Below are 26,140 nucleotides of genomic sequence, written 5' to 3'. Positions count from 1 at the left end.
AGTCAATCCATTTGGCAGCCAGAGTAGCACACATAGCACCTGGCCTGTGTTTGTGTGGATGTACAACCTCCCCCCTGGTTGTGCATGAAGAGGAAGTACATTCACATGAGCATGCTAATTGAAGGGCCGAAACAACCAGGGAACGACATCAATCTGTATCTGGGGCTGCTGAAAGAGGAGCTAGACACGCTGTGGAAAATGCCAGCCAATACGTGGGACGCCGCAGAGAAAGAATATTTCCCTATGAGAGCCGCACTGCTCATGACGGTGCACGACTATCTCGATTACGGATATCTCGCGGGGCAGGTGGTCCATGGATTTTCTGGATGCGTCAGGTGCATGGATGACCAAATCCAAGACCGCAGGCGCGAACGTCACCGCGAAAAATGAGCCATGGGTACTGGCTTCCCAAGTAGACCAATGCTTCTTCATTACCGACCCGTCAAAGCCCAGTCGTGTTGTCATGAGGAGAGGCAAAAGGAAGATCATCGGAATGGATGGAGTCGCCAATGAGCAAGACTTCAACAAGTACGGCGACCCGAAGATGGAACATGACGACGACGATGAAGTATCAGCATACACCACAAGAAGAAGCAGGACCACCCTACCTAAAGGACGCCCGTTCAAGAGAAGAACTCCATGTACGAAAAATAAGGGCAAGAAGATTGTGAAAAGATAGCTAGCTAAGATCGATTGTATTTAAATTGTAGCCTTCATTTCTCGATTGTATTTCATGGGCACTTTTTGAACTCATGAATATTTTTAAATTTCATGGACACTCGATCTCCATCCCCCTCCATCTCGATCGCTATCCCACCTCGCCAGATCCGGTCCCCCTCGCCGCCGAGCACCCCCCGCACCCTCTACCCCGCTCCACCGGCCGCCGCCGCCGACCCCCCGCACGCTCCCCCGCTCCACCGCCGCTGACGACCCACCGCACCCTCCCCTGCTCCACCGCCGCCGACGACCCACCGCACCCTCCCCGGCCCGCTCCACCGCCGCCGCCGACCCCCCGCACCCTCCCCGGCCCGCTCCACCGTCACAAATGAATGCAACTAAAATTGCAGAAAAACAAATTTGATTATATTTTCAAATAACAAATTTGATGATATTTTCAAATAATAAATTTGATGATATTTTTTCATATTCATAAATATTTTCAAATAAAAAATTTGATGATATTTTTAAAAAAATTATTACTATTTTTATAAAAAATTATTACTGTTTCATATTCATATTCATTTTCTAAAAAATTATTAGATGCAACGAAAAATAATAATAATAAAATTTACTTATGGCGCACCTCTGGCTGGTGCGCCATTGCTATATAAAAAAAGATTACTAATGGCGCACCTCTGGCTGGTGCGCCATTGCTATATAAAAAAAGATTACTAATGGCGCACCGATCGTGGGTGCGCCATTGCTATCTAAAAAAACATTCTAATGGCGCACCATTTCGGGGTGCGCCATTAGTAAGTTTCCCCCTAGCTAATTCCTCCCTCTCCCTCGCCAGATCACCTTCGTCCCTCTCCCTCGCCAGTCCACCCGCGCGCTCACCTGACCCACGACGCCGCCGCCCCGACCCCTGCCGGACTCCACCCCTGCCGCCCCCGCGCCTCCCACCACTGCAGCTCCCCGCGCCGCCACCCCCGCGCCCCCACCACTGCAGCTCCCCCGCGCCGCCACCCCCGCGCCACCCACCACTGCAGCTCCCCCGCGCCGCCGCCCCCGCGCCCCCGCGCCCTGAGCCGGAGGAGGAGGACCAGGGGGAGGACAAGGAGGAGGTCTTCCTGTTCGACTACGAGGACCCGGACGAGCTCGGACGGCCTCGAGCCATCCCTTTGACGCCCGCCGATTTCCTCCGCCTCGGCCACCATCGCCACCGCTCGACGCCGAATTCCGCCGCCTCGACTAGCTCCGGCTACCCCGAGTCGCCCTCGACCTCCCCAGTGAGCACCCGAGCCGCTTTCCCCTCTTCCCCCTCTGTGTTCTTGTGACGCATTTTGTTGTTTGTAATCCTGGAATGTCAACGAATGGTTTCTTTGCTGAATCCAAGGTGATAGTCAAAGTTTCCTGTGATTTAAGCCCAAAGTCTGAACCAAGTCTTCAGTTTGTTCCATCTAATGTCATACTTTGGTTACTCCCCTGTCATGCTAATCTCACATTCCAGTATACTTTAGTTCGAGACATGGATGGATCATTATGTATGTGTGCATTGGTGAAAAGAGAAGGAAAAGGAATTAACAAGTTTAACATTTGGGCAATTAGAATCTGGCCAGATAGTAAGGGACAGAAAGTTGTGCAATCTGAAATCCTGTCTGAGTGGCACATATAGAAAGCCTACATTTACTTTTCTTCTCCTTACTCTACTGTATGCTAGGAAAATGTGTACTAGTGCATCCGTAGTACTACTAGTGCCACTTAGTGATGCTCTGTGTGCTTGTTTTCTCGATCCAAATGGGTTACCAAGTTGGAAGTTAACTGCAGACAGATGAGGAAGTTGAAGTATTCAGTGCTATCTTGTGATCATTTCCTTCACACCATCCTGTAGGATGTTTAAGATGTTTTTAAAATGGGCAGTAAAATGACCAAATAATCATATGTACAGTTTTTCACGATGTACACTCAAAACTAATGACTCTGAATCTCTGCTACTGAACATCATACATTTCAGATATGACACTGTTTGGACATTTGTAAAATCCAGTGCTTGTGTATCTACTGTTTGGATTAAGAATTATGAATAGCACATCCTAGGACATGAACTAGAATTATGAACAGGACATCCTGGGAGTAGATGAACATTTTGTGGTTCTCCTAGGACTTGCTCCAAATTTTTTAACCCTAGGATTTCTTTTCTTTTAGTTCTTTTCTTACAGAAAATTTACTGAAAATTCAGAAACTTGGAGTAACCTGTGGACTGTACTTTTGTGATCTCCTACTCCTGAATCTTAGTACTACAAGCACAAGCAGTACAAATAAGGCTAGAATTTACTCTGAATTTTGACAGTAAGAAGAAGAATGAAAATGCAAGGAGTAAATAAGAATAAGAATAAGAATTTTACTTATGATATGATGATGAGGCAAATCACTAGCAGACAACTGCCAAGAATGCAGGACTATTTTACTCTGCCTAAGAATATGCATGTCTTGTTTTCTGGTTATGGATATTGTATAGTACTACATATCTTGTTTTTTTGTAATATAATGCTTACCAAAGGTTTCAATATTTTGCTGTTAGCATTATTCTTTGAGCATAATTCTTTTTCATTTCCTACTATATCCTTATTCTAATTCTCTTAAATTGCTATGTTGTGTGTAATAGAATTAGATCTTGGATCTGCTAGTGGACTTTGGGAGTTTGTTTACCTGGCACCATTCAGTCAAGTAGCCATTCGTGTGAACTTTTATTTTGTCCATATGAAAGCAGAGGACCATATGGTCTGTGGCCTTTTCATCCATCATTTACACTGTGAATCCAACACCAGTGGTGCTGCTTTGTTTCTGTGATCACATTGTGGTGCCTGGCACATTTGCCCCATCACTTCATTACCCCTTTCTCCTGAAATGTTGATTAATTTCCGTTTCGGTTGAGATTGGGGCCCTCCTAGGTCAAGAAAATTAGCAAAGGTCATGCCCAATTTTCCTGACCTAGAAGGTGCCCGATTCTCAACCGAAACAAAAATTAATCAGCATGTATCTTGACATCAACCAATAGTAGTGATCTAGTGCTTTAGTGGTTGGATTAGTTTAGTATTTTTTCACACACTCAGACACCCTTGCTTGCATGTGTGTGAGAGAGATAGTGAGAGGAGACAAGAAGAAGGGGGTTAGGAAGATGCTGCCTGCTCATCAAAGCTAACCATCTCCCCCTTTTCACCCCTTTTCCTTTGTCTTTTGTGGGATGCAAGGAAGCTACTGGTTCCATCCCACAACACCTAGCAACAACACACTAACAGGTTCCATCCCAAAACACCTAGGCAATATCACAAACATCTCTCAATTGTTCCTTGACAATAACCAACTTTTTGGCGACATTCCTCAAGAATTAGGTTATTTGGTCAACTTAGAGATCTTGTTCCTTGACAATAACCAACTTTTTGACCAAATTTTTTTCCTATTTAGAGCGAAACATGGCCCACAACGATGAGGCCGGCGGTTCGGGCGGCAAGCAATTCTAGGAGCTGTCCCAGGAGCTGGAGGAAGAACCTCACCGCTATGAGGACGATGCCGCGGAAGACACCGATCCTGACTACATAACCCCTAGTGGGGTCGGGGATGACACCACTGATGGTGCCGCCGAGGATGCCACCACTGATGATGGCGGCGCACGCACAGATGGCAGCCAACCGAAGAGGCAACGGAAGGACCGGCGCCCGAGCGTGCTCGGCACCGTCAAGGAGGAATTTACTGAAGTGAAATCCGACGGGCATCCAACGGCGCCCAAACAAGTAGTCAAGGGGTACTCAGTTCAGCTCGGGTGCATTGTCCGGAGCACCGCCTCGATCAACACCGAGAACCTAAGGCATAAGGACCGAGGGAATTTGCGCAGCCTCCTCTTCACGAAGCTGCACGAACGATACAAGTTCCCCGCTGAATTTGCAAACACACGCCTCTCAGGGAATAAAGTGAAGAGTGCCGCCCTCACGAGGATGAGCACGGCCCTGTCTACTTGGAGAAGCACGGTGAAGGCAATGATTGAAAAAGGTGATAGTTATGAGAAGATCAAGGCGAAATATCCTTTGATGAGCGAAGATGACTACAAGGAGTTCAAGATCAAGTGCGAGAGCAGCGCAACCTCCGAATCAAGTCAATGGGGGAAAGAGATGCAGCAGTTGAACTTAGGGGTCCACCAACTCGGTCCCGGCGGTTACAGAGTGGCGGAGCCTATATGGGACAAGGAGGACGCGGAGCGTGCCGAGCAAGGCCTACCGCCCCGCTTCGAGAAATTCCGTGACAAGCAGACCAGGAACTTTGTCAGGGCCCGGTACAAGGAGGACCCGGTAACAAAGGAGCTTACCACGGATCCGAAGACCAGGGCGCTTGAGCTTGTTCTGGTAAGGAATACACCCCCGCGTAATTAGCTCCATATGGTTGCATTCTAATTAATGAAGCCAAATTTCTAAATGGTTCACATTCCTTCCGCGGGAGGCCGAAAGTAGTAGCACGGGGTCGTCTCAGAGCTCCCCTTTTGACACCCCTTTAAATAGGGCGTTGAACGTAATGAAAAACAAGGATAAGCTCAGTAAGCCGTCGTCAGCTGGTCGTGTGGCCGACAAAGGCTTGTCCACAAAATGGTCGTCATACTATACCGTTGGTGGGCGAAAGGAGAAAAAGACCAGCTCGGAAAGCCAGTCGCGCGAGGTTCAAGAACTCAAGGCACAAGTGGTGCGGATTCCGGAGATTGTCCAAGAGCAAGTGCAACAACAACTGGGAACGACGCTCACCGCCATTGTGCCTACCTTGATTCAGGGGCTGACGACGTGGATTGCGGGCGGCCAACAGGGGCCTCCCCCGGTTCCCAGCTTCACGGCCAGCAACTTGCACAACATGCAGACGGCGCCATTGGTGTCTCCGGCGGAGGCGGTATTCGTGTCTCCGGCGCCGGCACGGGCATTGGAGCTTAATGCACCCGGGTGTATGCCGGCCGACACCTCGCCAGCAAGCGGCCCCTCCGTCAGTTGCACGCCCGCCGTTGGCGGTGCCTCGACATCAGCTGAGCTCGACGGCATCACGGTAACTAAGCCTCTCGGCCGATGACCTCATCTCCTTGCCTTTGACTGGGCCTCCCTGACGCCCTACATGTTTTCGCAGGGCACCGCCAACGTTCCTTGCACTCTCCTGCACTTCGTGGGCGGCGAGTTGGTCAACGTCGCCAAGGGCAGAATCGTTCAACCGGGCAACCGCATGTTCCACGGTAATCAGATGCCACCCACCTTGTATAGGGTTGAACTGGTTCGGGTGCTGCCAGGCTGCGACGAGTTGTTACCTCCGATTCGACCCGCTGGGGCCGACAAAGATGATGTGATCACCCTCAGCGCCTGCGTAAGCTGGCCCCTGCTTTGGCCGAAGAGCTAGATTCGTTTGGGGGCGGGGGACACCACCCCACAGACAAGACCGCCAGTCGTGCCAGTGCCAAGCCATGGCAAGAACGCCGCAACGCTACCGGACATGCCGGACATCCCTATGGCACAGGATCCGGACATGCATATGGCACAGGATCCGGACGACGACGACAATGACGACGGTACATTTTCCAACGCCGATAAGTACTTTGCCGAACATGGGTACGGTGACGAGTTTTGCGGGCCTCCTTCTCAAAGAACCCAACCCTGAAAAAGACGACCGCGATCTAGCTGGTACGGCAGAGAAACCCAATTGCAACAGGCATCGTCTGGCGTTCAGTTCTCAGGAGACGCCTCCAGCTGCCGCCTTCACCGAGCCTCAGATAGCTGAGGTGCGAAATTTATCAGCCCCAACACCCTCAAGAAGGCGGTCTGTGAGCAGAACTCGATCCCATTACAGCAGATCAGGAAGAAGGGACGGAAACGAAAGACTAACAAGGGCGCCGGTGCGAGCCAGCCGGCACCGAGTACAATCCGTGCTCGGGACGGGCCACCTTCACCTAAGGATATCTCGAGGAGGGTGCATGTGGCGGGTAGGGCAATGCTACTGACAAATATGCTCAATGCTGCAACCGGTGCTATGCGGAGTCTGCATGATAGTGTTCTTTCTTTGGAGAAGCGGCATCTCAGAGAGAATGATGTGGCATACCCAGTTTTCGTGGCCAAGGTGCCAAAGGGCAAGGGCTTTGTGGATACCGCCGTCGGGAGGAAGGTATCAGAAAATTCATTATGACCTAGACCTAAACCAGGCTGATATTGAACAGAGGAGGAGTTTGGTACCAAAAACCGATGCCTTACCACTTGGCTATACTCCAAACGGGGGGAAGGCTCGTACGATCGTCCTGCGGTTTGATGACATCTTTGCTATGTTTAACCTTCATCCGCTGCACTACACCTTCGTTCGGCTGTTTTCGCTGAGTATGGAGATGCGGATCATTAGAGACAAGACCCCGGACATTGTGATAGTCGACCCCTTCTACATGCGTGCCAAGATCTTGGGCAGCGCTGGGGACCGGCAAGTCGCGAGTTCACACCTCGAAGGCGTCATTCTGGAAAACCCAGATAAGGATAACTTCCTTGTGCCTTACTTTCCGAGTAAGTCATCCCCTAACCGCCCCGTAACATATGATTTCTTAGATTTTGATCGTTCTTTTTTTCTAACATTCCGTGTTCTGTGCAGTGACACACATTGCACACTCATCCTCTTAAGCCCGAAATATTCCATGGCCACGTATTTCGACCCGGACCGTGACTCCAAGATAGACTACACAAATATCAAGAAAGTTCTTGATGATGCTCTCCCCGGCTACGCCCCATCTGGAGGCACCTTTAAGAGGCCAGCTCGTAGGTACGGCAGGCACGTGTTCACCCACAATACGATGTTCCCCTGCGTCAAGCAGCCGCCTGGCGGTCAGAAGGATGCCTACTACGCCCTCCATCACATGCGGGCGATCGTACGGGACCATAATCACCTTCTGCTACCAAATAATCTCAAATATTGGGCCGCAAGCTTGGCGGCAATCCAGGACGCGGACATCCGACAAGAGTTCTTTCGCATCCAGTCGGAGTTTGCAGAAATCATCCATCAAGATGTCCTTCGTACCTCAGGGCAGTTCTACCTCAAATATCAACCGTCCAACAGTGAGATAGACACAACGCTACAAATGCAGGCTGACAACGCCCGTGACTTCATGACCATCACGACAGACGGCGGCTTCATCCACGCTTCGGTCCCATGAGTCAAGTCGAAAGTAGTGATGCTATGTGTAGTTCTGAAACATCGATTAGCTCATGTTGTAATTAAACTTTAATGAACTTGTATGTCTCTTTGGTTTGGACAGTCGTTCAACTTAGATGTAATCGATGCTATTTATTAGTAGGACCATGAATCGTGCTATTAATGTCTTGCTTTTCTCTTCCGATCCTTTAGTTGCATACTTATATATTGCTTATGTATTGTCTGTTGTTTGGCTAGTGCATAGAGATGCCGTCGTATGTCGTGTACAAGGGTAAGGTTCCCGGAGTCTACGACGACTGGGAGGAGTGTCGGAGACAAGTTCACCATTTCAGCGCTAACAGTTACAAAGGGTACACCACTAGGGCGGAGGCGGAATCTAGATACGCGCGCTATCTAGCGCGAGAGAGGAGGGAGCGTTGGAGGAACCGGATGAAGACCAGTTTCATCGCGATGATGCTCATCGTGATGACCGCAGCTCTCTTCTATGTGATGGTAGTTTAGATGATCGATATCGACTTGTAATGTGAAGACAAACTCGCTACTCGCGGTCTCGAGACTTGTAATGTTCTATCTTTGTTCGGTCTTTTGAATTCGGAGACTAATATGATGAATTGTATTCGGAGACTAATCTTCTATTGTATTCGATGAATCTGCTGTTGCTGTGTGGTGCTGTCTATATTTTGTCCAATAATATATTTTGTAATCTGTGCAAATATCAGAAAAGAAAAAAAAATCCTAATATACATACTAATGGCGGATCACCCCAACATGCGCCATTAGTATGCCAAAGGATACTAGTGGCGCATCACCCCGCAGTGCGCCATTAGTATGGCAAAGCACATGTGTAAATATCGCCCCCTGGGAGGCACACTAATGGCGCATGTTGGTCTATACTAATGGCGCACGGCGTGATGCGCCATTAGTATACCAGATACTAATGGCGCACTAGTGGTGCGCCATTAGTATTTAATACTAGTGGCGTGGTACTAGTGATGCACCAGTAGTGCGCCATTAGTAGGCAAAACTGGTGCGCCACTAGTAGGCCTTTTCCTAGTAGTGCGTCAAGCAAACCGGAAAGTAAAATTTTCTCACCTTCTTGCTTATTTGGATCCAAACTTTCTTTTGAAAACGCAGCAGCACGAAGCTCGCCGTACAACCCGGCACAGCGGCCAGGTAGTTACCTCCGCCGGTTTACCGAACAGTCCGGTTCAGAGGTCTCTTATCCCATTGATACTTCATGCCCAAAAGTAGGTTGTTTTCGCCAGCCTCTTAACCCGTCTGATTCAAATTATCAGGGTACTTCTCACTCATCCTCTTGCGAGTCTTCGGCCACACAGCTTCCACCTCTCAAAACAGTTCCTGGGTGAGTTATGCACATGTCTTTATTCTTGATATGTTATATTTTCATATTGTACTGATCCTTATGTCTTATCTTTTCGCAGCGGCAAGCCAAGACCCAGCAAGAAAGCTCGGTTGAACAAACCGGCTGATGAAAATGTAGCGGCTGAACCGGAAACAACTCCAGATCTTGGAGAAACCGATGCTGACGCCATGCTTCACGATCCGCCGCTTCAAGACCATGATTTCCTTGCTGAACAAGTGCAAGTTGATACTACAAGTCATGCAGACCGGCCAACCAGCCCTGTCCGAACTGGTGACAAACCGGTCAGTCCAACGAAGGACACTGATAAACCGCCAACTCCGGCAAGAGCTGCGGATGAACAAGATGATGATGTTATGATTACTGGCATTGGCCACTCCACTCCAGGCAACCTTGTAGCTTTGTCAAAGCATACTTCCAAGGATGATCTCTCTGCTATCGGCAAAGGCAAATGGAATGCCGATTTATCAAGCTTTGCCAACCTCAATGTTCAAGATATTCACTCTGGCTTCTTGAACCGTCTGTATACCAGTCGTGACTATGAAGCTAGTTTGGTAAACTTGATGAAGGAGCGATATGAGGTAACTACTGTTTTTCTCCTTTGTCTAATTTCAGTTCATCGGCTCGTAGTAGCTCCCAAGTGACGGTTTATGATACCAATCTAAACCGGGACTTTTGTCATAAATTAACCTTGCCTATTTAGCCTCCAGGGACCGGATTACCTTGTTAAGATGAACCGGTTCCTTATAGTTTGCCATACTTCTCTTTCGCCGGTATAGTCCCCAAGGGCCGGTTTAACTTTATAAAGATGAACCGGGACTGTAGAAGAATTCCCATATCAACAGCTTTTTGAGCAAACACACATTAGCCCCCAAGTGCCAAGCTTAATACTTGTATTGTGTTTGGGACTTGTAAAAATTTCTGAGTAAACGCAAATATGCATTAGCCCCCAAGTACTAAGGGCATAACTTGTTATGTGCTTGGTACTTCAAATATGTACTGTCAACTCATTATGTATCTATCTCTTTATAGGCGTAGCTAAGCAAGAAGGAATGCCAAACCACTGATCTGCAGGAAAACATCAAAACCCAGCAATCTGAAGCCTCCAAAGCGAAGGAAGAGTTAACCCACGCTCTAGGCGCTATGGAGAAACTGAAAGAGGGCTTCAACAAATAGCGGGCGGATTGGGAGACCGAAAAAGCCGCTTTGATAAAAAGGGCTGAAAACACAGAAGCCGCTCTTAAACCGGTGGTTGACGAGCTGACTGGTGTAAAGCGGCAAGTGCATGCTATGACCTCTGCTGTGTTTGGTAAGCATCCTTCCTTTATGCTTTCAACATATCCTCTCATACATTGCCGGTTTACTGATGTTTGTAATGATACAGGAACCCGCATTAGCCATCTGGGCTCAGATGTGCAGAAGAAGTTGAAAGCTGCCTACATGCTGATAGAGCAACTTTATACCGACGCACAACGGATTATCTGCACCGCTTCGCACGATAAGCCACCCCCGACGTTGATCAAGGATACCTTAGACAGGCTATCTATGCTGCCTGCCCGGATAGAAGAGCTAAAGAGGTCTGCTGCAAGGGCTGGCGCTCTGACCGCGCTAACCCGGGCAAAAGCATGGGTGCCTGATCTTGATCCGACGGACGTGGCTAAAGGCTACCCAAGCTTGAAAGAGGACGGATCAGAATTTTGCACTGAAGATCTCCGCGCCATAAACCAGGAAGTACGTCCACTGGCTTGTCAACTTGCTGAAGAAGCTGATCTTTCACATTATCAGGCGAGTTATGATATCAACAACAAGCGGGTTGCTGCACCAGCTCTTGAAACTCAAAGCCTGATCCCTCCAATCCGTAAGCACACTTATGCCCCTGATATTGAACCGTCCACCCTTATAAGCGACGAAGTTGTGTGCCAAGCTTTAACTGGGATCGACTGGACAACTATTGACTTCCAGCCGCTGGGTAGGGACGAGGAAGAAGAACCAGTGCAAGATGACCCGCAGCCGTCAGGTCAAGCTGCTCAGTGATCATAACCCGGGGGCCGGCTTAACCTTCCATACTGCAATATTTATTGAGAAACAATTATTCCTTTGGGTACTTAAACGCCTTGTAATAGGCTAGTTAAAACACTTGGTCTGTTATGCCTTCGTGCATATTTATCTGCAACTGATGCGTGTTAATCCGCCATGCTTTGCGATATGATGTTCATAATCCATAGCTATTTAGTCCAATTGTTCCTGCAGATAAAAAGCTTAAAGCGCCCTGGCGGTTTACCACTGGGAGGGTCATGATACCCAACTATATATATGACCAAGTTTTATAACCAAGGTTGTAAAAGATAACCAAGTATGGAAATATATGATACCTGCGGCCTTTAGGTATAGTGTTGGCTGACCAACCTTGTAATGAAGGTAATAACCTTAATCCGGAGTAAAAGTATCTCCTGTTATATAATGCCGGTTTACAACAAAACCATTCCGGTTTGTGATAAACACCGGCTTATTCCATACTGGTGACTATGAGTCAAAACCAGACCGGGCTAATAGTCTCCGGATTATAACTTGGTCATGTACTGATAACTTGTAGTTGGCAGCCCAATCGGGTTGAAAAATACTGGTTTGAAAACATCACAAATCTTAGCAAAAGAAAAAGAAACTTAGCAAAAGACAAATAAAAACCGTTGTAGTCGAGGCTTTTCACGGGCTGCCAGGCCCCAAATTTGATCAAGAGGTGTTGATATGGTTCGGGTTCGACCAAGCCCCCAAATGATGCTCTGGCATTACGCCGAATCAAAAGGCATTGCTATGGTTCGGGTTCGACCAAGCCCCCAAGTGATTCTGTGGCTTTATGCCGATCAAGAGGCGTAGTCATGGTTTGGGTTCGACCATGCTCCCAAGTGATGTTGTGGCATTACGCCGATCAAGAGGCGTGGCTATGGTTCGGATACGACCAAGCCCCCAAGTGATTCTGTGGCTTTACGCCGATCAAGAGGCGTAGTCATGGTTCGGGTTCGACCATGCTCCCAAGTGATGCTGTGGCATTACGCCGATCAAGAGGTGTAGCTATGGTTCGGATACGACCAAGCCCCCAAGTGATCTGATATCAAGCTTTAAGAAGCTAAATCAAGGGGTAAACCGGACGCCGCTTTGTAAGCTCCATGTAACCACACGTGATGTAAGAAAACAACAGATACCCCGCTTTAGCTGAGGTTCCGGTTTATTATATTGATCATAATATATACAATGTCATAATATGTACAGAGCCTGTACCTCAAGTATAGTAGGGCCGAAAATGAGCAATATTCCATGGCCAGTTGGTCTCCTCCTCCGATTTACGTGAGTCTTTGCGCTCTCGAACATCGATTAGGTAGTACGACCCATTGTGCAAATCCTTGCTGACCACAAAAGGCCCTTCCCAAGGGGGGGATAGCTTGTGCATATCCGTCTGATCCTGGATGAGTCAAAGCACGAAATCTCCTTCTTGAAAGGTTCTGGTTCTAACCCGGCGGCTATGATAACAACGCGGAACTTGCTGATAAATCACCGAACGGGCTGCCGCGATGTCACGCTCCTCATCTAACAGGTCAAGAGCTTCCTGCCATGCCTTCTCGTTATCCGCTTCAACATATGCAGCTACACGAGGCGAGTCATGACGGATGTCACTAGGAAGAACCGCTTCCGCTCCATAAACCATGAAGAAAGGCGTGTAGCCCATCGATCTGTTGGGTGTGGTATTGATGCTCCATAACACTGAAGGTAACTCCTCAACCCAACAACCCGGCGTCCGTTGCAAAGGAACCATAAGCCGGGGTTTGATGCCTCTCAAAATCTCTTGATTGGCCCTCTCCGCTTGACCATTGGACTGGGGGTGAGCCACTGATGACACGTCAAGCCGGATGTGCTCACGTTGACAGAACTCCTTCATGGCACCCTTTGACAGATTGGTACCATTGTCTGTTATAATGTTGTGTGGAAAGCCAAACCGGAAGATCACCTTTTTGATGAATTGAACTACCGTGGCTGCATCACACTTACCAACTGGCTCTGCCTCCACCCATTTTGTGAACTTATCAACCGCCACCGAAAGGTGGGTCTTCTTGTCCTTGGACCTCTTGAAAGACCCAACCATATCCAGCCCCAAAGTTTCAACCGGCCAGGTGATTGGAATCATCCTCAATTCTTGAGCTGGTACATGAACACGCCGTGAGAATTTCTGACAGCCATCACATCTTTTAACCAAGTCCTCGGCATCAGCATGAGCTGTCAACCAATAAAAACCGTGACGAAACGCCTTGGCCACCAAAGATTTTGAACCGGCGTGGTGCCCACAATCTCCTTCGTGGATCTCACGCAAAATTTCACGGCCTTCCTCAGGAGATACACAGCGTTGAAACACCCCTGTCACACTGCAATGATGTAACTCTCCATTGATAATAGTCTTGGACTTGGACCGCCGGGTTATCTGTCTGGCCAAAGTTTCATCCTCTGGTAACTCGCCCCAGTTTATACACGCCAGATACGGAACCGTCCAATCCGGGATAATATGTAGAGCTGCCACCAACTGAGCCTCCGGATTAGGAACAGCCAAATCCTCTTCACCATGGAGCTTGACGGACGGATTATGCAAAACGTCCAGGAAAATATTAGGTGGAACCGGTTTACGTTGGGAACCCAGGCGGCTTAAAGCGTCTGCCGCTTCAGTCTTCCGCCGGTCCACATGATCCACCTGATAACCTTTGAAGTGACCTGCAACAATATCCACCTCGCGACGATATGCTGCCATCAGTGGGTCCTTGGAATCCCAAGTGCCACACACTTGTTGAGCCACCAGATCCGAGTCACCAAAGCATTTAACTCGGCTGAGATTCATCTTCTTAGCCATCCGTAGACCATGGAGTAAGGCCTCATATTCAGCTGCATTATTAGTGCAAGGGAACATTAGACGGAGAACATAACAAAACTTATCACATCGTGGGGAAGTTAACACGACTCCAGCCCCCGAGCCCTCCAATTGCCTGGACCCATCAAAATGATCCGGCTTCTCTTCTGGCGCTTGTAATTCTGTCCAATCGTTGATGAAATCCACAAGTGCCTGAGATTTGATCGCCGTTCGGGGTATGTATTTCAACCCGTGTGGCCCGAGCTCGATAGCCCACTTAGCAATTCGACCAGTTGCCTCCCTATTCTGGATTATATCCCCCAAAGGAGCAGAGCTGACCACCGTGATGGGATGACCTTGGAAATACTACTTAAGCTTCCGGCTTGCCATGAAAACCCCATGCACCAATTTTTTCCAATGCGGGTACCTCTGCTTGGATTCAATGAGTACCTCACTAATATAGTAAACCGGCCGCTGAACCGGATATTCCTTTCCCGCCTCCTTGCGCTCCACCACAATAGCCACACTAACAGCCCGAGCGTTAGCTGCCATATATAGCGGCAACGGTTCTTTATCAATCGGAGCAGCGAGAATCGGCGGATTAGCTAGCTGCCGCTTTAAGTCCTCAAATGCTTCATTAGCGGCGTCACTCCAGACGAAGTTATCCGTTTTCTTCAGCATCTGATACAAAGGAATGGCCTTCTCACCAAGACGACTGACAAACCGGCTCAACGCGGCAATCCGGCCTGCCAGGCGTTGAACATCATTGATACACTTTGGTTTAGCCAAGGAGGTGATGGCCTTGATCTTTTCCGGATTTGCTTCAATGCCCATGTTAGACACACAAAAACCCAAGAGCTTGCCTGCAGGTACACCAAAGACGCACTTGGCCGGATTAAGCATCATTTTATAAACCCGCAGGTTATCAAAGGTTTCCTTCATGTCATCAGTCAATGTCTCCTTTTCCTTGATTTCACCACAATATCATCCACATAGGCATGAACATTGCGGCCGATCTGTTTATGAAGACAATTCTGCACACACCGTTGATAAGTTGCATGTGCACTCTTGAGCCCAAAGGGCATGGACACATAGCAGAAGGCTCCAAAGGGACTTATGAAGGCCGTCTTCTCCTGGTCCTTAACTGCCATTTTGATCTGATGATAACCAGAATATGCATCCAAAAAACTTAACCTCTCACAACCCGCCGTAGCATCAATAATCTGATCAATACGGGGGAGGGCAAAAGGATCTGCTAGACAAGCTTTGTTGAGATCTGTGTAGTCCGCACACATACGCCAAGTGCCATTCTTCTTGAGGACCAACACCGGATTAGCCAACCACTCAGGATGGAATACTTCAATGATAAATCCAGCCGCCAAGAGCCTGGCTACTTCTTCTCTAATAGCTTTGCGTCTTTCTTGATTGAACCGGCAGAGAAACTGCTTGACCGGTTTATACTTAGGATCAACATTGAGGGTGTGCTCAGCGAGTTCTCTCGGTACACCAGGCATGTCAGAAGGCTTCCATGCAAAGATGTCCCGGTTCTCACGGATGAACTCGATGAGCGCGCTTTCCTATTTCGGATCCAAGTTAGCGCTGATGCTAAACTGCTTGGACGAATCGCCAGGTACGAAGTCAACAAGTTTAGTCTCATCAGCCGATTTAAACTTCAGGGCCGGATCATTCTCCGTAGTTGGTTTCTTCAACGAAGTCATATCTGCCGGATCAACATTGTCTTTGTAAAACTTCAACTCCTCTGTTGCACAAACCGACTCAGCATAAGCCGCATCACCTTCCTCACACTCCAGAGCAATCTTGCGGCTTCCATGCACGGTTATAGTTCCCTTGTGACCTGGCATCTTGAGCTGTAGATAGACATAACAAGGCTGTGCCATAAACTTGGCATAAGCTGGCCGTCCAAATAGGGCATGATACGGGCTTCTGATTTTCATCACTTCAAAGGTCAAGGTTTCTGATCTCGAGTCATGCTCATCTCCAAAAGCCACCTCCAGGGCTATCTTACCAACATGATATGCCGACTTACCAGGCACCACACCATGGAACATCGTATTGGACGGTTTAAGATTTTTATATGTTAGCCCCATGCGACGGAAAGTTTCATAATAAAGGATATTGATACTACTCCCTCCATCCATGAGTACCTTAGTGAACTTATAACCTCCCACCTGAGGTGCCACCACCAGAGCCAGATGACCCGGATTGTCAACCCGGGGTGGATGATCGTCTCTACTCCACACAATGGGCTGCTCGGACCAGCGCAAATAACGGGGCACCACTGGTTCAACGGTATTCACCATCCTCTTATGAAGCTTCTAATCGCGCTTGTCCAACCTAGTGGTGAAGACATGATATTGTCTGCTATTCAACTGCTTCGGGTTGCTCTGGTAACCCGACTGCTGCTGCTGCTGCTGATTGCCCTGATGATTATAGCCACCTTGGTTACCTTGATTACTTTGATTGTTGTGTCCACCCTGATTGCCATGGAATCCCGAACCAGAATTTCCTCCGCCATAACCCGGCCCATGAGAGCCAGAGCCCGAACCGCCTCCTGATCCATGATCATACCGGAAAGAGTCAGAATTTTTGAACTCTTGCATGATATAACAATCTTTCCAGAGGTGTGTAGATGGTTCCTCCTTTGTCCCATGCTTTGGACAGGGCTGGTTCAACAGATACGACAAACGGTCCGGATTAGGACTCGGCATTCCATTCCGCCGGGGCGGTTTACCCTTACGCCGCTGGCCCTTGTCGTGCGTATTAGTGTTAGCCACAAAGTCTAAACCGTGGTTCACTTTACGCTTGCCGCCGTTTCCACGACCTGCCGGGTTGTGGTGCTGCCCCTTGGCGTTGCGGCTCTTCTTTCCCTTCCCTGTCTTGTCATCGTCAGACTCAGGATCCTTGGTACTATCAGAGTCGGCATACTTCACCAGTGCAGCCATGAGCGTTCCCATGTCATTACAATGACGTTTGAGCCGTCCCAACTTCAACTTCAAGGGCTGAAACCGGAATTACCTTCCAATGTTAAAACTGCGGTGTCAGCGTTGATGCGGTCTGATGAATGCAAAATCTCCGAAACCCGGCGCACCCAATGGGTTGTTGACTCTCCTTCCTCCTGGACACAGGCAGCTAAGTCCATAATTGACATGGGCTGCTTGCATCTATCCTTGAAATTCTGAACAAACCGGGCTCTCAACTCAGCCCATGACTTGATAGAATTAGCCGGTAAACTCTTTAGCCAAGTGCGGGCGGTTCCTTCTAGCATCATGGTGAAGTACTTCGCACATGCTGCATCATCCACGTCCAGCATCTCCATGGCCATCTCATAGCTTTCAACCCATGTTTCAGGGGATAAATCAGCGGTGTAATTCGGCACCTTGCGCGGGCCCTTGAAATCTTTGGGAAGGCGCACATTGCGCAACACCGGGACAAGACATGGCACTCCCAAGGAACTAGAGGTAACTCCTGGTTCCACCGATGTGGTTGGACGAACTGGAGTAAGCTGACGGGCTTCGTGCTGCGCTGCTAACTCGGCCTCTCTACGTGCCCGAGCCCGGTCCACCACATCCTGAGCATCACAGGCACCACCCGCCGGGTTATGGCCACGGGGCGGATCATGGTTTCGCGCATTGCTTGACACTGCTGGTTCATCCATACGCCTGCTGTAACTCCGGCTTGGACGGGGAGTGGAATGAATCCGATCGCGACTATATGAATAAGCCTCCTGTTGGATCAAGGCTGTCTGAAGAAGCTCCTTAACCCGACGCGTCTCGACCGCTGCTGGAGAATCGCCTTCGATCGGGATGGCCGCCAGCCGTGAAGCGGCAGCGACAATGTTGTCCATTGGGTTAGAATAATGTCCCGGTGGTGTGGGGACACTACAAAAAAATACACATCCGTGACATTTTGGGCCGAACGAAATTTTTTTCTGTCATACATATGACACTTCTATGACGATAATTGTGACAAAACCCGGTATCATCATAGATGTGGTGGGCTCCTACTTCTATGACAAAAAATATGAAAGAAAATGGGCTTTTCGTCCTGGGCGGGCCGGAGACACAGCTACATGACATTCTTTGGGCCGTCCATGACGGAAAAAACCGTGGTAGAAGCGAGGGCGAGGAAAATTTCGGGGAGTTCCCGGTTACGGTGCGAGGTCGGGGGCCGAGCGATGCGCATTTCTCTCGTACACGTACGCGCATGTGTGCGAGGCGTTGGCTCTAACTGAACCCGAGCGAGGCGTTGGGCTCTAACTGAACCCGAGTGATTGCACTGCAGGCTACGCATTACTAAACCCGAGCGATCGATCGATGGCTGTTAACTGAACCCGATCGAGCGATTCCTTCGCTACTGCTGCTAACTGAAGCCGATCGATGCTGCTCCTGGGATGAACAATGAGTGTTGCGGGGGGGGGGGGGGGGTTGGATGAACAGTTAGCGGTGGCGTTGCCTCTCGATGAACAGGATCCCATGGTGTGGTGGAGGGTTGGATGAACAGTAGACGGTGGAGGTGTGCCCGTGGAGGGGTGGTTGAACAGGACCCCGTGGTGTGGAGGGCTGGATGAACAGTAGACAGTGGAGGGGTGCTCGTGGAGGGGTGGTTGAACAGTAGCCGGTGGAGTAGCGCGCGGTGGAGGCTGGATGAACAGGAGCCCGTGGAGTCTGGAGGAGGTCGACGGTAGCCCGTGGAGGCTGGAGGAGGTCGACGGTGGAGATGAACAGTATCCCGTGGAGTCCCGTTTTGCGGTACGCCACACCCTTCCCGATGAACAGGACCCCCGTTTCGACCATAGGAGATCCGTTTCGTCCGTTTTGCGGTACGCCACACCCCTCCCGTTCAACAGGACCCCCGTTTCGACTGTAGGAAGTCTGTTTCATCCGTTTTGCGGTACGCCACACCCCTCCTGATCAACAGGACCCCCGTTTCGACCGTAGGAGGTCCGTTTCCTTCGTTTTGTGGTACGCCAGACCCCTCCCGATCAACTGGACCCCCGTTTCGACCGTAGGAGGTCCGTTTCCTCCGTTGTGCGGTACGCCAGGCCTCGTTTCCATCGCCTGTTCCGTACAAGCCCTCCCGATGAACACGACCACGCATTCCGTTCCAACCCAGTCGGTTGGCTCCCACGCGTTCCGTTGCCTCCCGATGAACACGACGCATTCCGTTGCCTCCCCATGAACACGACGCATTCCGTTGCCTCCCCATGAACACGACGACGACGACGCTGTTTCTCCGTTCCGACCCAGCCATGTACACGAGCCCTGGCCGTATGTATGCGCGAGTAGGCGTTCGAGACCCCGCCCGTATGTACACATACGTGGCCGTATTTTCTTTCTTGCACCCTGGCCGTTGTACATACGTGTACATGCTACAAGCGCGCCTCTACTATGACACGTACATGCCTCTACTACGACACGTGCGTGCCTCTACATCCACTAGTATATATGTACGTACACATTCGCGACCAGAATGACAACGCTACGTACGCTTCGACCAGGTGGGACCCAACTGTCAGGCACTTCCTTGCCTGCGAAGATGTAGCTGGTGGGTCCCAGCAGTCAGGGGGCGAATCGTTTTTTTTTTGCCCGGACGCACGTCCTTGCATGCGAAGATGTAGCTGGTGGGTCCCAGCAGTCAGGGGCAAACTTTTTTTCACGAAATACGGTGGCCCGTCCGGTGGGTCCCCGCTGTCAGGTGGAGGAATAATTATTTTGCACGTAATAAGGAGGCACTTCCGAGCTACGCGTGGACCCAGCTATCAGCCTCTCCACGTACAGTCCACGTCCGATGGAAGCCGTTCCTTGACCATGTTGACCACACCGCGCCGAGAGCACCAGGGCAGTGGACGACGGCGAGGCCTAGGAAGGGGACGACGCGGAGCCGGGGAAGACGCGGCAGTGGATGCCCACGCGTAGAGGACTACGAGGGTTCACTGGTTCGCTGCGGTGTGAGGCTGCCGTCGCCTCCGAATAACACGGGGTGTGGGTGAGTAGAGGGATGGCCTAGCCAGCGGTGGGAGTAGTAGGGGACGGTGAGGCCTCCGCCGCATCGCAGCCGGCCACAGGAGGCAGGAGCACGAGGCACGACCGGCGCTGGTTTGGGCGGCTGGAGCAAGAAGACCAGAGGTTGAAGAAGCTCTACGGTCGTTGGATGGACATCGTACGGTCACTGGAGCTAGAATCGTGCATATTGACTAAGTTGACAAAGCCCTCCGTCCCCGTCAACATAGTAGGCCCACAACTCAGCCTGCCACTATACTGGGTCCCAGCTAACAGGGGGAGTATTCATTTTTTTTGTGCGTAATAAGGAGGCACTTCCTTGCGTGCGAAGATATAGCTGGTGGGTCCGAGCTGTCAGCGGCGGTAACGTTTTTTTCACGAAATACAGAGGCCCTTTCGGTGGGTCCCTGATGTCAGGTGGAGGAATCATTATTTTGCGCGTAATAAGGAGGCATTTCCTTGCGTGCGGCCGTGGACCCAGTTGTCGGCCTCTCCACGTACAGTCCACTTCAGATGCATGTCGGTCGTTGACCACGTTGACCAGGCCGCACCGAGAGCACCAGGGCGGTGGACGACGGCGAGGCCTAGGAAGGGAATGACATGGAGGCAGGGAAGACTCGGCAGTTGTTTCCCACGCGGAGGGGAGTATGACTGTACGAGGGTTTACTGGTTCGTCTGCCGTCGCCGGAGAATAACAGCAGGTGTGGGTGAGTAGAGGGATGGCTAGGCCAGCGATGGGAGTATGATGGGGCGGTGAGGCCTGCGCGGCAGCACAGCCGGCCGCGGGAAGGAGGGAGCAGGCAGTCCCGCCGGTGCTTGTTTGAGCGGCTGGAGCAGCAAGAGCAGAGATTGAAGAAGCACGACGGCCGTTCGATGGACATCCAACAGTCACTGCTTGTGCGTCAACCTTTTTTTAGGAAAGCCTCAAATCTGTGGAAAACATCATACAGCCCATCTGCCATTATTTCTAATAATTTACAGCCCATTTGCTAATTCTTAAGGTTTTTTTTCGAGCCCATATTCTTTTTATTAGCATTACAGCCCATATTGTAGCCACGGTTAAAAAATTATACGAAATTTTGCATATTTCGGTGCCGTCCGAACTGTTTTTAATCCCGAAATTTCGACTCACATTCAAACTGATTTTAAAAATAAATGTATATCAATATAAAATCCAACAAATTCTCCACGCATAAAAATTAATGTAATTTAAAATCTCAAAATGAAAAAAAGATATTTGAAACTAATTGCCGGTTTGATGCGTTTTAAAAATCTACAGCCCATTTCTCATTACTGATAGGCCATTTTCTCGGCCAGCCGAATGAAGCTCTCCTCGTCTTGAAAGATTTGCAGCCCAACAGGCCTGACAAAGCGACTTACTTGGCAAATCACAAAAAAACTGGGCTGTGGCCGTGGACCTAGCTGTCAGCCTCTCCACGTACAGTACTCTTCCGATGGAAGTCGGTGGTTGACCACACCGCGCCGAGAGCACCAAGGCGGTGGACGACGGCGAGGCCTAGGAAGGGGATGACGCGGAGCCGGGAAAGACGCGGCAGTGGATGCCCACATGGAGAGGAGTACGAGGGTTCACTGGTTCGGCTGCGGCGTGAGGCTGCCGTCGCCGCAGAATAACAGGGGGTGTGGGTGAGTAGAGGGATACCCTGGGCCAGCGGTGGGAGTAGTAGGGGGCGGTGAGGCCTCCGCGATATCATAGCCGGCCACGAGAGGCAGGAGCACGTGGCACGACCGGCGCTGCATTGGGCGGCTGGAGCAAGAAGACCAGAGGTTGAAGAAGCACTATGGCCGTTGGATGGACATTGTACGGTCACTGGAGCTAGAATCGTTCATATTGACTAAGTTGACAAAGCCCTCCATCCTCGTCAACTTAGTAGGCCCACAAGTCAGCCACCCACTATGGTGGGTCCCAGCTAGCAGGGGGTATTCATTTTTTGGTGCATAAGGAGGCACTTCCTTGCGTGCGAAGATATTGCTGGAACCGGCTAGCATCCTCTCCACGTACAGTCCACGTCCGATGGAAGTCGTTCTTTGACCATGTTGACCACGCCGCGCCGAGAGCACCAGGGTGGTGGACAACGGCGAGGCCTAGGAAGGGGACGACGCGGAGCCGGGGAAGACGCGGCAGTGAATGCCCACGCGGAGAGGAGTACGAGGATTCACTGGTTCGGCTGCGCTGCCGTCGCCACAGAATAACAGGGGGTGTGGGTGAGTGGAGGGATGGCCTGGCCAGCGGTGGGAGTAGTAGGGGGCGGTAAGGCCTCCGCGGCAGCACAGCCGGCCACGGGAGGCAGGAGCAGGCGGCACGACCGGCGCTGCTTTGGGCGGCTGGAACAAGAAGACCAGAGGTTGAAGAAGCACGACGGCCGTTGGATGGACATCGTACGGTCATTGCAGCTAGAATCGTTTATATTGACTAAGTTGACAAAGCCCTTGGTACGTCAACTTAGTAGGCCCATAGGTCAGCTTCCGAAATGGTGCGCCCCAGATGTCAGGGGGAGGAATCATTTTTTGGGCGGGTGAAGCTAGAATATCCGAGATTGAAGAAGAAGCACGGTATCCGTTGGATGGACATCCAACGGCCACTGCTGCTAGAACCGTGTGTTGACTATAAGTTGACAAAGCCTTGCATACGCGTCAACTATGTTTTTTTAGGGGACGCGTCAACTTAGTAAGGCCAGAAGTGTGTGGCAGAGAACTTATAGCCCATTTGAGATTTGTAAGAATGTGTAGACCATTTTTGAATTCTAATGGAATTTACTACAGCCCATTTACAGTTTGTTGAAAGTACAGCCCATTTCAACCAACCGTTCAAAACAGAATTCAATAAAATTTCCCACATTTTGATGGGATCCGAAATATTTTTATCCCGAAATTTCTAGTCAAATTAAATACAATTTCAATATAAATTTATATTACGTAAAAATCCAACGAAACATTGCGCTCGCAACAATTAATGAAATTAAAATTTTCAATATCCAAAAATAATATTTTATAAAGTAATCATGTGTTTGGTGCATTTTTTTATAGTTATTGCCTAGTTTTTATAATTACATCCCATTTATTATTTCTTAAAGCCCATTTTCTTGTTAAGCCTAATGCATCCCTCCTAGGAAGATTTGCAGCCCAGCGGGGCGGAGAATAACAACTTGACCTTGCCTGGGTATTCCTAAAAAAAGTATAGCTGGGCTAGCCATTTTCAGCTTGAAAAAAATTAATATCTGGGCTGGATATCTGGCCTGGGCTAGATGGGCCACAGCCCTCCCAGTTAATACCTGCAGCGATGTTTTCGTTGTTGTTCAAAGGAGAAAAATTAATATCTGGGCTAAACATCAAAAAACTATGAAGTGCTCACACCTCAAAAACACAAATACCGCTCGAGCTTCTTGGTCCCAGCTGTCGGCCGCTTCTTGTGCAATTCTCTCGTTTATTGACTACTACATAGGTTGACAATGGTGTGGGAGCGTGATGTCAGGAAATCAGGAGGAAGCAAAATAAATTATAGTTATATATGTATATGTATATATATATATATAAGGAGGCACTTGCGTACGTGAGGCTATGGACCTGGTGGGTCCCCATTGTCATCCTCTCCAAGTAAAGTCATCTCCTCGCCCGCGCGCGCTTTTCGGCCGAAACAGTCAGCGCCGCCCGCCCCGCTTACCGGTGCAGGCGATTGCCCACCATGGCTTCCTCGCGCTCCAGCGCTCTTCGGGACGGGCGGACGACGGACCACAAGGAGATGGTAGCCATTGCTCCCGACCGGCTGGCCGGTAGGCAGCCGGAGGACGACGACGTCCCAATGGAGAACATGGTAGTCGACGATCCGGCGCCAACCCCCTCCTCCGCACCATCCTCGCCGGTGCATTGCACCATGACCATCGGCGAGCCCCGTGCCCAATATATGGACAGGGTGAGGCAGATGCGTGAGGAGCAGTTCTGGGAGGCACAGGCCGACGCCGCCTACAACCACCATCTCCTCCAGGAGCACCTGCAGGCGGAGGAGCAGATCGCCGCGGAGCGGGCGGAGCAGGAGGCGCTGCTCGACTCGTACCGCTCCGCCCGCAAGGGCCGCCTCGAGCGCTGGCGGTACCGCATGTGGGTGGCGGAGGCTGCGGCCGCCTACAAAGAGGCTAGCAAAGAGGGCGATGAAGTGGGAGAGGCGCTGTTTGGCGAGACCGGGGACGAGGCAGAGGACAATGCCGGCTCCGACGAGTCCCCACTCCACTGGCGTCGACGAGGCCCTGCTCCGCCGAGGCCCCGCGGCGCCAACAACGAGGCAGAGGACACCGCCGGCTCCGCCGAGGCCCCGCCCCACCAACAACGAGGCAGAGGACATCGCTGGCTCAGCCGAGGCCCCACCCTGCCGGCAACGTGGGGGAGGATTTCCACCGCTCCGCTGAGGCGCCACCCGCCGGCAACGAGACAGAGGACATCGCCGACTCCGCCGAGGCCCCGCCCCGCTGCCAACGAGGCCGTGCCACATAGAAAACGAGGAAGAGTAGAACACGGTAGGTCACCGCCGCTCGGGTCCAAGTAAGGCCACCGCTGCTACCCTCCGGTTGAAGCCAAGCTAGGCGGGTTGACCATTGACGGCCGGTTAGCTTCTTGGCGGCGACGTGGAGTCGGAGAGCTGTGCTGGAGAAGAACGCTGCTTCTACTTAACTGCTGGTGCAGTTGGCTGACTGACACATGGGCCCAACAGGCCACATGTCAGTTACGCAACTGCACCTGCAGTTAAGTCACTGAAGCTTCTGTTCGGCTCAGCGGGACACAGGTGGGTAGCTTCGGTTAATTAATTATACCTCCAGCGCACCCCTTTTTAGTTGAAGAATGTATGAAATGTAATGAAATCCGGCATGTTTATATGAAATCCGACCGTGTATGAATGAATTTATTTCGATTAGTTTGAATTCCTGTATCACTGGCATTGGATGAACATGCAAAACAATACGTACTAGCATTATTCCCAGGGTGATCACCTCGTTTGTAGCAGTTTCACATGTACTCCCTCCGGTCCTTTCTAGTCTGCATACAAGTTTTGTCTACAGTCAAAGTGTCTCTACTTTGACCAATCTTATACAAAAAAGTATGCACTTTCACAATGTGCGAAGTAAAAAGGAACAGAAGGAGTACAAAGAGTTTGAGCAGCTTTTTAGCGTTTCTGTACATTGCAATCAAACACACAGGCCTGGCAATTCATAGAGAACATTCAAAACAATCGATGATTATGCATCTCAGCGACTCACATGTCAGAGGCAATATTTACTTCACAACTAAAGAATAAAGAAAAAATTGATCGATGCTGCTGACAGCAAAGGGTGTCCCATTCGAAAATATCAAACGCATGTCTTGCTAAAATCAATGAGCAAAATTTGACAAGGTTGTCCCATTCCAAAATATCAAATGCCTACGATTGTGGAATGGGCAAGGTTTGCCATCAGTTCGGACATTGACATGGCACCTCGTGCTAAATAAACCTGCTGTTCTTTTTTTGCAGTTCCACCAAAATCAACAAAATTCGCGCGTAGCTTGTATGATTTCGCCCTCATATGTTGCAACGCCTTGAACTTATCGGCATCTCCTTTCTTGTGGTGGAAATGAACGATTCGATGTATTCATGAACATTTTGTGCAGTTCCCATTGAAATCAAGCTGAGCACCCCTGTTTGCACAAATACAAAAAAGTGATTAGTATAAAGCAAACTGTACTATGAATTGACAGTTTCAATAGGCACATACATGGTCCATTTAGAGCACACTTCTAGAAAAATGGAACTCACCAGAAAGAATCCTATAGCAACTTTGTACTCGCACATCACAGCAAAAAAATGGAGATTTGTCAGTCCTTTTGAGCTGAAGTTAGTTTGGTCTTGTGGGTAGTAATGTAACCATCCTTCAACTGCTCCTTCTGATGAGAAGATAGACAGGGCTTCTTCATCCTGGCATAATCGGAACTAGTCACTTCACGTACTCC

Source organism: Aegilops tauschii, chromosome 6 (genome assembly GCF_002575655.3).
Source record: "Aegilops tauschii subsp. strangulata cultivar AL8/78 chromosome 6, Aet v6.0, whole genome shotgun sequence".
Classification (NCBI taxonomy): domain Eukaryota; kingdom Viridiplantae; phylum Streptophyta; class Magnoliopsida; order Poales; family Poaceae; genus Aegilops; species Aegilops tauschii.
Note: the sequence above shows the minus strand (reverse complement) of the source record.